This window comes from Labrus bergylta, chromosome 12, assembly GCF_963930695.1.
Source record: "Labrus bergylta chromosome 12, fLabBer1.1, whole genome shotgun sequence".
Taxonomy (NCBI): Eukaryota; Metazoa; Chordata; class Actinopteri; order Labriformes; family Labridae; genus Labrus; species Labrus bergylta.
Window position 1 is genome coordinate 3333051 of NC_089206.1, and position 14794 is coordinate 3347844.

A 14794-nucleotide genomic window follows, 5' to 3' on the forward strand; every position below is an offset into this window, starting at 1 on the left:
CTACCAGGTTTCTAATGATACAAAGATTAATGCAAATGGGTGAAGTATCCCTTTAAGCTGTATGTAAAATATCTACTGACTGAGATGATAAAGTGACCTCACTATATGATCAGACATTAAGGAAACATGCTATGTTGAAGTGCTGGCTTCTCTGACAACAATGCAGCAGCCAGTATGTCCTCCTTCTAACTTTAGATTCTGCTCCTGAATGCTCTGGATTTGTTTGGACCAGAGCAGGTCTCCCAAACACATGAACACCCACAAAGACATAAAACAAGTTTTGTAATTGGCTTGGCTGTTTAGTGATGAAGCTAAGTGAGTCTGTTCTTTCTCCAAAGAAGTCCCCGTGCTGCATGTTTCAGTGTATTTGAAGGTACAACAAACATGACTGAGCAGAAACTCATCAAATAAATAAAACATTGATGCAGCTTCAAGTATTCATATCAACTCATCCACAAAGCTGCAGGTTACAGTCTCTGTAGTGGGGCGTATGAAGAGGGGAGGGGTGTGTTTTGTGTTTGGAGGAGGGACTCTGTCATTTAGAAAAGTGAGAACAAGTTCCTCGTTGTCCAGTGAAAACGGAACAAGAGCATCTTATGTGTTGAACATGAGAGTCCATCAGACTTTGATCTGCTTCTTCTTCCTCAGTGAGTACTCTCTATTCCTACACTCCTCTCTTTTCACTGCTGCATTTGTCTTCTTCATAGTTGACTTCATTAGTTACAGGAGACAGAATAAGAAGCAGTCTGTGGTGGGTGGACTCTTTCAAACGTGTTGGTTTCTGTTGTTAAACTAGACGTTCAGTGTTAAAATAGAATTGAGGAAACTGAACAGAGTACTTTGAAGCTGACTTTACCAGATAAAACTAAGATACAAATAATAAACCTAGATGTCACAGTTTACCATTTTAAGTTAAGTTGTTCAAGTATTCACTCATAATTCACCTTTTTCTGCATGCTGAATGTAGAAGTTGGATGTATTTTAGAATTCAGCAGACACCAACTTGTAAAAAGTTGAATGACGTTTCAGGCATGCAAATGCAAAATGCAAATTTTAGAGAATAAATGTAGGAAAGTAAATAGAGATGTAGGATGTCTGTTATTGTTTTGTTTTGGATAATGTGAAACAAATCAGACTGAAAGATCTAAAAAAACACAGAATATAGCTCCTGATTATTTATCTATTTTACACAGAACTGACGGATGGATGATTTTATCATAAAGATATCGGTGTCCATGAAGGAACTGAAGGAGGAAACATTGAAGTTAAATGCAGCTTTAAAATTTCTGGAAACAGGAAGGTCTTCTGCAGAAACAACTGTGAAGATGAAGACATTTTTTGTGAAACCACAGATGTCAGTGCTCAGTGTGGCAGATACAGCATTGATTAAGAAATACAGTTCTTTATGTGAGCATCACAAATTTGAGAAAGTCTGACTCTGGATCATACACATGTTGGTTGGATAGATACTGGGCTCTAGATTCAACTGAGACGTTTGAGCTCAGAGTTAAAGAAGGTGAGTTTTTACTCTTACATCTTTGAAATATCTCAGTAAGTAAACATTTAGTTTAGAGCTGCATCTTTTCTTCATTGTGAACTCTAAAAATTCTTAATTTAAACCAACAGTTTGTCTGTAAATGATCAGATTAGTCGACATGTTGAAGTTAATTTGAATATTGTTGCAACAGACAGACAGAATAACTTTCACATTTATCTGTAGTAGAAAAAGTTATTTACTGTTTTTAGAGAATTTGTAATATTTGAGCTTATTTGAGAAGTTTCAGCACACAGTTGAAGATGTTATTTTATGTCAGTTTTTACTTTTCAGGTGTTTTATCTTTTCTGTGTTTCTAATAATGGAGTTATAACCCAGGTCACAGAATATATATTTATAGAAATGTTTATTCATGTTTATGTTAAAATGTAGCCTACATTTTGAAGTCAACGTGTGCTACACAATAATAAGTTTAACAATCTCTGCTCCTTTAAAACTAACAGCTCGGGGCGCTGGTAGCCTAGTGGATAGAGAGCACGCCCCATGTAGGGAGGCTGTAGTTACTCCAAACTCTCTCTAAGGTTTATTTTTGGGCTTTTTATGCCTTTATTTGAGACGTTGGATAGAGTCAGAAAACAGAGAGAGAGAGAGAGAGAGAGAGAGAGACAGAGAGAGAGAGAGAGACAGAGAGAGAGAGACAGAGAGACAGAGAGAGAGAGAGAGAGAGAGACAGAGAGAGAGAGAGAGAGAGAGAGAGAGTGTGGATGACATGCAGGAAAGGAGCCACAGGCTGGATTCAAACCCAGGCTGCTCGCTTGGAGGACAAAAGCCTCCGTACTAACCACTAGAATACCAGCCCCTCTCTCCCTGATTTCTGACTCTATCCACTGTCTCTAAATGAAGACAAAAAAAACCCCCAAAAGATAAATCTTAAAAACCTCCAGCTCATCTGTAAATTATAAGATCGGCTCAGATCAAACAATTGAAAATGGTTTCACCAAACACGATGATCGACTGCTGCTTTGAGCTTTATAGATGTTTTAACATTTTATACCTTTTTTTCAAATGTTTTTTTCCAGCTACAACGACCTCTAAACCAAACACGACCTCCACACTGACCACAGCGCAGACTGTGAGCTCCAGTTCAGGAAACATCACGACTTCACCACACTCGCCTCAGACAACAAAGAAATCTGAGCAGCACTCATCAGCTTCTGGTTCTGGTCCCACACGTAAAAACAATCTTAACAGATATTCTTCTTTATAATCTTCAGCATACAAACATTACAAAATGTGAAAATAATGGGGGCGCCTATAGCCTAGTGGCTAGCTGATGCGCCCAATTTACGGAGGCTGTGGTCCTCAGAGTGGGCGGTCCGGATTTGACCTGTGGCTCCTTGTCTTTAAAAAACCTTTAAAAAGATGTGAAAATAATGGCACCTCACGTACTACAGGATTTTATAATCGTTATCATGCCTGGTGGTGGAACCCACCACCTCACTTGACCTCACGTATACAATGGAGCTGGTGGTTAAATTTGCGATTTGAATGCTTTGAGCAGAGACGGAAAAAACATAATAAATGAGTTTTTGGTGAAGAAATGTCAGATTCAGAAAATATGGATTGTCTGTTCTTCAGCGAAAGCTGGAGGTAAGATTTGAACTGTCAGATACATTCCAGGTGTCAGTCGTACCTGTTCAGGTTGTGTCTTGCTGCCAGTCGCCATTCCTACTCCTCCCTCGTCTCTCATGGTTATTGTAGTGACGCGTGACTTCCGCCAGAATCTTTCATTACGTAATCGTCAGGATTTGAAATCCTAAATATCAAACATGTTTAAAATAAATTGTAGCAGTTACGATGCTCTCTGAGCAGATCAGGGAAGCTATGGTTGATTGGATCTTAATACCACTCACTCTAATCTGGGCAGAACAGTTCTAGTCGGGCATATTATCAGCCATCATGCTGATGTTCTGCAGGAAGAGGGCCAGAGAACCCAAAGGTGAGGCTACAGGAAGCACACATACACACAGAATAGGAAGTGGTCGACACCTTTAATTTACGATTTTAACAGAAAATATCTACATTATACTCCATTTATAACTAATAACTATAACTGTAACATTTTGAGTTGACTTATTAACGAGGTGTTTTTCAGGACCCCCTGTTCAAACAGAGCATGCTGAAATCCAAGAGGTGAGTCTGAGATAATCAGGGACTTTAACTTTTATTACTGTTTGAGAAAAACATACTGAAACAGTGTCTTTGTATTCTCCTCGTGCAGAACAACCGAGTGTATGAGGAGATCAGAGAGGGGCACAGATCTCCTGTTGTGGAAGTTTCAACAGTTTACACCTGTGCTAAATTTGCCAAACTGAACGGGGTTGAAACCACGGATGACTACAGCCTCCTAACTGCAGCAGCTTCTCACGACAAAGTAAGAAAAAACAGTAGAAAGATTTTAGATTAAATGTTAAATGTTAATGTTACATTAAATGTACTAAAACAAATTCACAGATTAACAACTTGAAGGCACAGCAGAGGAAATGTTATTTCTGTGGCAGATCAACAAGGAGATGTTAGTCAAACCTGCACCACCTTCATGTGCTTTTTTGAAAAAATAAATAATATCCAGGAAGTGATCTGCTGCCAATTATAGAAACAGGAACCAGGCCAGTTAATGTTCATATCTCTAACTTCCGTTGTTTTGTGGAGGAAGTCTTATAGGTCATAAAGATGTGGTTGCACATCTCTGATCTAACATGAAACTTGATTGAAATGGATCTATATATTAAGAGAGTATTTGTCAAAGATAAGTCTATTTCCAATGAGTGCTAAACAATAAAATGAACACAGAAGTGTCACAAACTGCAGTTCCACAAATGGCCACTAGAGGCCCCACAAGCATGTCAATTCTAACAGAGACCCATGTTGGACCCTGGTCGTGTATTGTGCTGTCAATAAACAAACAAAACTTTAGGATACAAAATTTTAAAAGATCTTGTTGATGTCATGAACAAAATCAAAAGCACACGGAAAAAAATGCACCAGATTTTAGTCACTAAATCATAATTTAAGTCAGAAAACTTTCCTCTTTCAGAGCTCTGAATAATATTAATAATTTAATCAAAAACATTCAGTTCTTTTAACTGTGACTTATCAAGGCGCCAGTGACTTAGTGGTTAGTTTGTACGCCCCATGTACAGAGGCTACAGTCCTCAAAGCGGGAGGCCCGGGTTCATACATGTCACCCCCCCCCCTCTCTCTCTCTCTCTCTCTCTCTCTCTCTCTCTCTCTCTCTCTCTCTATCTCTGATTTCTGATTCTGTCGACTGTCCTGTCTCTTTCAAAGGAAATTTTATAAAGTAAAAAAACATCTGGCTGATAAATTTTCACCTTTATTTTCCTTCCAGATCGTCGATGACTCGAGTAAACTCAACTACTCTGAGGTGGATTTCTCCAACAGCCAAGCTGCCTCTCGTAACAGCGCCCCCTCTGGTGGAGCAAAAGATGATGTCATCTACTCCGTGCCCCGGGCAGAAGCTAGCTCAGAGAACACTTTGGCTCCTCTGTACTCTACCGTTACTTTAAATTAGCTTTAGCTTCAATGCTATCAGCGCAGCATTTATTCTCAGGTTACAGTTCAACAATTATCTGTTTTTCTTTTGGCAAGCTGTGATAGGTTAAGATTTTTATTAACAGAGCTGCATAAAAAAATAGCTTCAAGTCAGAGCTACTATTGCTATGGAAACAGTAAAGGTCCAATATGTAAGATGGACTGCAGTACCCATTTTGAACACCAGGTGTCAGAGTTACATATTGGTTATTTAAGTTGAGTTTATTTTTGTTTTTACAAGATATTTAGCATAAATGATTTTGTTAAATGTTTATATTTCTGAAGGCACAAGTTATACGTTACAGTTCAGTTATTGAGGGGCTAATTTTGGGTTAACAGAGACTTTGTCATCAAGGATTTTCATTGAGAACTTTGCTCAAACAAATTACAGTAATGTGCAGTAAAGTGTTCAGCAGGTGACAAACACGTTTCTGACATGGAGGGTTAAATGTTCACGTTTGGTTTAATGTTAATGATGGAGGGACGACCAGTTTTACTGTTTATTCAAACTTATTGCATTTTCCATCACCTCTATTTGTGCAGATAGTTATCAGTTTTAATGTTACTGGTAAATAAATAAAAAAGTCTGCAGGCAAAATTAAATGATTTCTCTCTCTGAATGATAAGACTCCAGGACCCTGAGATGGGTTTTTATTATTTCTGTGAACTAACATGGACTGCAGTATGAAGTATATACTTATATTCCACAACATAAATGATGTCCACCTCTTCAAGCTGTGAAACTGAGAAACTACTTACATGTTATAGAATAGAATAGAATAGAATTACTTTATTAATCCCAAACTGGGAAATTGTGGAGTTACAGCAGCAGGTTATCCAACACACAATGGCCCTCACTTATCAAACGTACGTACGGCAGAAAAATGGGTGTACGGTCATTTCCACGCAAAGTTCAGCACTTATCAATCTGGACGTGAGCGGAGGGTACGCTTAAATCCCACGCCAGGTCTCAGTTCGTGTACGCACGTTTTCAACTCAGTGTGGACTTGCGGTGCAACGAATCTGTCTGTGTCGGAGAATAATTAGATCACACTATAACAGTGCTTGTTCAGACGGATAGCTAGAGGTTCACAGATTTACTGTTAGATAAGATATCTCAAATGTATTTTATATTACGCTTCACCTCAAACGATCTCTGTAGGCTACATTGCTTTTTAAATAATGTTGAGCAGCGCGAGCTGTCAGGTGATTTCTTTAATTGTGTGTTTTAAATGATGAATTTTTGTTTGTTTAATCGATTTACTTTAAAGATTAAATATTAGAGAGGCTGCTTTCGCTAATTACATGTTAAATGTTCATGCTGCAGATATCGCTGCAGAAAATACTGAGACAAATTAAAACTTAAAAACTAAAAACATTTACTTTAAAAGGACAGACAAACTTCCAGAGATACTAAATACAACTGTTAGCCTCTGAAATATAAAATATTTAAGAATACAGAACATCAACATTAGATCATAATTAATCGGTATGTCCGGAGATTCAAATAATAAATACGCTGATGTGCCACATGCGTAATTGCGCACAGCAGACGCCCTGAGGCCAGACTACATGTGACTTAATAACCAATAAAGAAATCCGGGGGCTGTAAGACGGAGTCAGGACCTTCTTTTATGTAAGTGTTAAATTCTTATGTTTGGAAAGAAGGCTAATCGGATGAGAAGTGCACATTGCACAGCGTTTGATCAAACACTTTATTCATGTGATGCAGGACGTTTCAGGTTTCTCTTCTCTTTTAAAGTATCATTAATGGCGAGCTGCCAGTGCAGCCGACGTTATCCGACACAGATGCAGGTTCGCCTGCACCACTTGTGCCTGATATTGAGGCTGAACCGATGAAAGAAGCCACTCGCTCCACGATCTGGGATAATTTCAGGTGGGGTCCGGCTGGCGTCCTCCGGTCTGCTCCGGGAGCTGCTTCTTTTAAGACCCGCAACACTAGGATACATTGTAGAGATCGTTTGGTCTGACCAGGTTTTTTAAACTAAAAGTATAAAAAATATATATATATTATAGCCTATATTATGTACGTTACATATCACGGATGTTAAATTAAATATTAAAAACTCCAGCTGAGTTTTTAATATTTTAATTAAATATTTTTAATATTTAAAACCATCCCTGTTGAGATTTCCATGCAGGCGCATTTCTTCTGAAGCTCGCTAATCCTACATTTCAGACTGCCAAACAACATAATGTTATTCCTCTTTACTTTTCTCTGTTATGGTGTCACTCAGGTCATATCTCGTTTCTCTTCTTTGCCGTATTAAGTATATCCATGCCGTAAACTCTGGGGGACAGCTGATCCGTGAATAAATAGGGGCGTGGTATTTAAATGACGATCGTTTCCAGCCGCCACACTTATCAACACCCGGTCACGTTTCATAGGTCCCACGTGGACTCTGTCGCATGGTGATTTCTACACCCAAATCTGCGCTGGTCTCTACACCAGATTGATAAGTGAGGGCCAATATGAGTAAAAAAAACACAATGTTAGCAAATCTAAACATAATATAATATTAAATACAAAGTAAATAAGCACTAAAAATATCAAAACGAAGAATGTGACTATATACAACCAGGATTTAACTAAGCATTACTAGTCTTAAATAAGAAGATTAAATGTAAATGTGCAAGAACAGAGTTGTAAATGGACAGTATTGACATAAGTTAAAGTGCATGAGTGTAGACATATTATAAGCAGAAACTATACAATATAACAGGGAGTAGACAGCCAAATGAAGTGAACATGAGTGCAGGGATCATTTGTAAATTTAACATGTGCAGAACAGATGACAGTATGGAGAGACAGATATTATCATGATGACAGTTCTCTGCTCGCATGAGGTGAGCTGTTGTACAGAGTTATGGCCTTCGGTAAGAAAGATTTCTTGTGTCTGTCCTTGTGACAGCAGAGTTGTATCAGTCTGTTGGAGAAGCTGCTCCGCTGTTTGTCCAGTAGGGTGTGCAAAGGGTGATCAGGATTATCCATAATGCATAACAGTTTGTTAAGAGTCCTCCTCTCTGTCACCACTACAAAAGAGTCCAGCTTGCAGCTTGTCACAGAGCAGGCCTTCTTAATGAGTTTGTCCAGTCTCTTAGTGTCACCAGCTCCAATGCTGGAGCCACTGGTTGATAGTTCTTGAGATCAGATGGTTGCGCTGTATTGTGCTGTATCCTTTTCAGCTCCTCCCTGTTTCCAGACCTGAAGGCTTGTTTCTTTTTGTTGAGAAGGGCTTTCAGGTCACTGGTGATCCAGGGTTTGTTGTTAGGAAAACAGCGTACAGTCCGGGCCGGTGAAGCAGTGTTTTCACAGAATTGAATGTATTCTGTGATGCAGTCAGTCATGCTGTTAATGTCCTCTCCATGTGGCTCGCAGATTACATCCCAGTCTGTGGACTCTAAGCAGTCCTGCAGTGCCTCATTGCTCTCCTGTGTCCACCTCCTAACAGTCCTTGTGGTCACAGGCTGCCTTTGGACCAGGGGGATATACTCTGGTGTCAGTAGGACCAGGTTGTGGTCTGATCTGCCCAGGGGGGGAAGGGCAGTGGTACTGTATGCTTCCTTAACGTTAGCATACAGAAGGTCTAGTGTTTTATTTTCTCTAGTTGGACAGTTAACATATTGATGAAAAGTGTTTTGTCCATTTTTACATGATTAAAGTCCCCGGTAATGGCTACAAAAGCATTTGGATGCTTAGTTTGAGGCTGTGAAACAGTAGAGTGAAGTGCATCACTCGCAGACTCGGCATCAGCTGACGGTGGGATGTAAACAGCTATAACAATGGCGCACGTGAATTCCCTGGGCAGGTAATATGGGCGCATTCCAACAGCTAACAGTTCAATGTCCGGGCTGCAGAGACGTTCCTTCACACTAACATGGCCAGGATTACACCATCTCTCACTCACATACAGTGCCATCCCTCCACCTTTCTTCTTACCGCTCTTAATAACGTCCCTGTCAGCCCGAAAAGTCCTGAAGCCGGGTACCGCCACGCTGTGGTCCGGGATGTCCGAGTGCAGCCATGTTTCCGTGAAGCACATAATACTGCACTGGCGGTATTCCCACTGGTGCCGGACAAGCGTGTCGAGTTCGTCCGTCTTATTGCCCAAAGACCTCACGTTCCCCATAATCACCGCTGGTACAGAAGGCTTATGTTTTCTCTTCTTAGCTCTCCTCTTAGCTCCAGCTCTGCAACCCCGGCGTCGCCTCCTCAGCTCCTCCGGAATGACAGCTCCGGGCAGTAGCACCTTGGAGAACGCCATCAGCTGATCGCGTGTGTAAACAATGCCCTCACTCAGCTGTGCGTTGCTCTCCGTTACAAAGAATGTCCAAAGTAACAGAAAAACAGCGCAAAAAGTTCAAAGAGCGAAAGTAGCCATTTCCACACAATAGATTAAACTAATACTGAATGACTGTGATCTTAAAACGCTTAGGTAACATTCAAATAAGCAGAGAGTACAGTATGTTCTTCTTCTTCTCTCTAGTCCCTCACACAAACAACTTTTATTCACAAGGGGAGGAGCCGGCCGTCCCGTCCATGTAAACACGGCTCAGACAACAACACAGACAGCGGGACTCGAGCTTCTCACTCATTGTAGACAGTCATGACTCAGAGACACATTTATACAGGATATACTTTCTGCTATATTTATGTGTAAAATGTTTGCACATTCTGCCTTTAAACCACAAACTTTGATCTTTTGATGAGGAAGACCCTCAGCTGAATGTTTTGTTTTATTCAGTAAGATCATGTGTTTATGTTTTGTGTAATAAGAGGATCTTGTAGTGCACAGTGTTAAAACTCCTGTTGGTTTGGACACATGTCACTGAATGTCAATGAAAGAATTCCTGAAAAATAACCAGCCATGTAGTCATGTGTAGGGGTTGTGTTAGTGGGAGGGGAGGGGGTGTTTAGATATATCATGCATGTTATGTGTTTTATATTGAAAGCCTCTTCAGGGACAGGCATTGGAAATTAGCATGAGCTATAAATGCTGTGGTGCAGTGCATTGGAAAGTAGTTGTTCAGTTCTCCATGTATACTGCACCTGTCACTGGCAAATAAAGCAAGAAAAAAATAACAACAGAAAACTTTGATGCTAACTTAAGTCCCTTTCAGCTCGATCATTTTGTCATCAGTGCTCATTTGGAGTTGCACTTGATTCCGTTGCACCGATAGAAATAAAGATAATAAAACAAAACCCACCAATCAATTGAGGCAGACACCTTGAGCTGCACAGATTTGCATCATCAACACGGCCAGCGTGGCAGCTTTTGACGGACAGGTCATAAAATAAAAACACACACACATCAAAAGAAATGTGTTTTCATGCTGTTCATCAACTATTCTTTTTCTTTGTTTGCTCTCCAGGTCGGCCAGGCGGCGTATTCAGCTTCTAAAGGCGGCATCGTTGGAATGACTCTCCCCATCGCTCGAGATCTGGCACCCATGGGCATCAGGGTCGTCACCATAGCACCTGGTTAGTCTACGTGCTGAAAGTCCAGATTTTTACAGGAGGATTGTCTCTGGCCCCTAAGAGGTGTAAAGTCCTCCGTTAAATACAGTTGTCATGGTTTCGTTTTGAAAGGCGGGATAGCTCGGAGGATGAGGAGGGGCGGAGGGTTTCACCGGCTGTTTGGCGTCTGGAGTGTGTTCTCTGCGTGATCGATCACGTCTCTTAGAAATGTATGATGACTTTGAGTTAAACTCCTGCTTTTGTTTTTCCATCAGCTGAGATCGTTTCATCCGTCCATCTTTAAGAGAGTGCTGTTTAAATGTCTTGTGCTGTAATTGACAATCTCACCACTTGGTGTCACTGTTGTTATTTAACACTAGCTGCAGATGAAGGATGAAGGCTTTTAGTTCATGATGCTTTGTCATTCTTTACAGTTTCCTCACTGTGGATGAACAGTAGTTAATTTTCAGGCTTTTCAATGATCGGTCACAGGAAGTTAAAACGACACATCTGGAACAAAACTGTCCTCGGCTCCAGCTGTGATCACCTGTGGCCTGCTCTGTGTTTAAATGACTGTCTCTTTCTCCCTCCAGGTCTGTTCTCCACCCCCCTCCTGGCCGGTCTTCCAGAGAAGGTCCGCTCCTTTCTCGCCCGACAGGTGCCCTTCCCCTCGCGCCTGGGAGACCCCGCTGAGTTTGCTCACCTGGTGACGTCACTGGCTGAAAACCCCATGATTAACAGAGAGGTCATCAGACTGGACGGAGCCATTCGCATGCAGCCCTGAGACAGACGCTGTGTGTGTGTGTGTGTGTGTGTGTGTGTGTGTGTGTGTGTGTGTGTGTGTGTGTGTGTGTGTGTGTGTGTGTGTGTGTGTGTGTGTGTGTGTGTGTGTGTGTGTGGTGTGTCTGGTTGTTAAGGCTGTTTCCAGTAAATAAACACTGTAATAGATCAACAAACATTTGATACAGTTTGTGTAAGAATGTGACTGAGATTGTGTACAAATGAGACTGTATATCATTCAGAGCATTGCAGGACTGTCTGCACTCCACTTTGGTTGTTTTGTAACTAAACCTGATTATAATAAACCTCAGATGGGTTTCATGATCCACTTTGGTTTTTCTTGATTTATTTCTTTGAAAGTTGAACCACAGCCACCACATGGCAGAAAGAGATAAACTATGACAGAGAGAAAACTTAAAAAAGAACACCAAGATATAAGATTTAAGATATCAAAAGAAGAATCTGAATGCATCAAAGGTTTAAATGTATTTAATAACTGAGATACAGTTGTATTAAGAATGAATCTTTGAATACATGACTCATATTTTTTTGTTGAAACAAAAGGAAAGATCACAAAAAGCTGTATTTGTCACAAAGTCAACTTTTTTCAAAATCCATTTCAAACACAGAACCAAACAGAGGAAACCTGTTTTACGAGCGATGGAGGAGCCGGTTCTCAGCGTGTTTGTTTGGGATGATGGAGAAGTTGTGATGTTACAAACTACAAAGTGACCGATCAAGACTCCATCAAAAGTAGGAGGATACATAATCAAGAAAAGAAATCTCAGCTGTTTACATTTGGAAGAAAATCCTCTTGAATAGATTCAACAGATTTACTTGTAAGACAAATGGAACAATCACAGTGAGCTGTGTTTGGCTCAAAGCTACCATTTTGAAAAATCAAATTCAAACCCAGAACCAAACAGAGAAAAGCCTGTTTTACGCCCAATGGAGAAGCCAGTTCCCAAGAACTTTGCTTCTACACCCGACTTTCCTATTCCAACTCCAGTGTCTGCTGACAGGCCGAGTGTAGCTGTGGCAGCACCATCACCAGAAGAGGCTGAGACACTGATCACTTCTGCTTTGGCCATGGCTCTGACATTATCCTCGGACACTTCGGCTCCAATTCCGACATTGGGCCCTCTTAACTCTGCATCGCCTTCTCTCACCTGGAACTTTCCTGCACCAACGTATCCTCCTGTCCATTTTCATTTTTCACATCGCCTTCAGCTTGGTAGGGACCAGTTACATATCCTTTAGGAAGATCATGTGTGCCAACCTTTAGATCCTTTTTCACAACTGTATGGATTATAAACAAAAAGACACAACATGTGATCTGACGTAAAACTTTAAATGATGTAACCAGTGGTAAGAAAAAATAGAATAGTCTGTGAGTGGAGGGGATTTTAAGAAAAGGCTATAATAATGTAAGATGTATTCTTCTCGCTGCTCCTTTCCGTACATGGAATGGGATAAATTGTGAATCGTTGTACTTTTTTTCTGTTGTGTGTTTTAACATGTACCGAACAAATAAAAAAAAATGAAATAGTTTTAATATCTGAGGAAAATATGTTGCACCAAATTGTAGTGGTGAAGGGCTCGTTCTAGGCACATCACGTAGCCTAGGTGCAGGGCGATAGAGAGAGAAGAAGACATGCCCACACACTTGCTCTAACACCACATCCATGTCCAGAGGTCTTCAGGTGATCATTTTTTGAAACATGGGGAGGGCAAAGCCCAAATATATAGATTTGCACTATGATGACAGGAGAGGTCAAACATACAAAACGTAGCACTGTAAAACACATCCATAACAATCATCTTTCATCAACAATCATCAACAATCATCAACATCAAAGACAAATCCCAAAACCATACAGCATCCATACATTCAAGATTTAGAGGATAGAAGCAGACCAGCAGAAATCACATCTGTTTCATTTTAGTTTAAGGTGTTTTTATTTATTATTATTTTAAAGATATTTATACAGATGTGTATTAACATAGTAAATAATGTAGCCTATTTAAAACAACATTTTAACAAGTAGCTTAATGCCTCATCAGTTTCAATAATTATCACTACCAAACATATGTTTTATTTAGGCCTATCACTATTTTAGAGTAATCATGAGAACGACATCAAACGTATCATCTAAAAATTATTTTTAGGAAACCGTTTCAAATCCTACCAATGGGCCTTACTTCTGATTGATTACCCTGTTTGAAGTATTTGACAATTTAAGGACTCGGACGCTGCTGTGCTGAACAAAGAGGAACTGAGAAGTGAAGAAACACTTGATTGAACACAAAGTGTTTCGTCCTCAGAAGATCACAAGATGCTGTCAAACCCTATGGTCAAATTTCTCTTCAGACCACAGACTGTAAAAACAGACAGTACACCCTGACGGTGTTGATACTGTGGATACAACTGGCTGTTATCTCAGGTCCAGTTCACTTTATAATCTTCCTCACGCTGCGGTCCACAGTAAGTATGATTTATTTGTTTCTGAAAATCTTAATGTTGATTTCGGGTCAATGGCATTTCTGTTCAGCTAGATATTCATGTTGTGTATCAAACTTTAACTTTGTAGTTACTTTTTGTTAACTGTAGTTAGTTATTGTTGACTTTAAAAGCTGTGAGCATACCGTTAGCTTTCTGCATTTTATCCACGCCGAGCGGTTAGAAATATCTCCCGTTGCTAGGCAACAGAGACCGTTAGTAGAACCGAGTGGTAGTGATGTGTCCAGGTATTAGTCTGACCTTCAGGCACTAACAGGTAAACGTATCATTCTCATAGATATTTGAAGCAAGATTTTATTACTTCATGCTTTTCGAGAGGTCAACAAACATGAATTTATCAACTCGACACACAATGTGAAAGAAAAGATGAAAGTTGATTTAGGATACTTACTCTCATCGTCAGAGTCTGCAAGAAAGAAAAGGTACACTTTATTATTTGCTCATTTAGGGAAAGTATTTATTCTTTTAAAGCCCATAAAATGCACAATTCCTCCATTCATTGTTAAAACAATAAAATTATAAATGTGACATTTTAATTTTATTATACACAAGTAAACATAAACGTCACACAGCTGTAAGTTTCACCTCATAGGTCACTGAAGTTAGAGAATAACTTTTTGTAGATTTTTAATGTATGAGTATGAACTTGAGTGATGTTTACTCACCTGACATCTTCAGATCTAAAGAAGTCAGAAATAAAAAGAGGGGGTATGAGATTAAGTAGAACTCAAGTTGAATAATAGTCTTGCAGTGGTTATTGTGTCAAACTGACAGAGAAGTATCAGATAATATCATATAATGTAGGCACATCAAATTAAAACATATTATATTAATCATTAGGATGTCAGAGAAATTCACAAGAATTTCTAATAGCACTGAAACACCCTGCACCTTTACCACACAGATT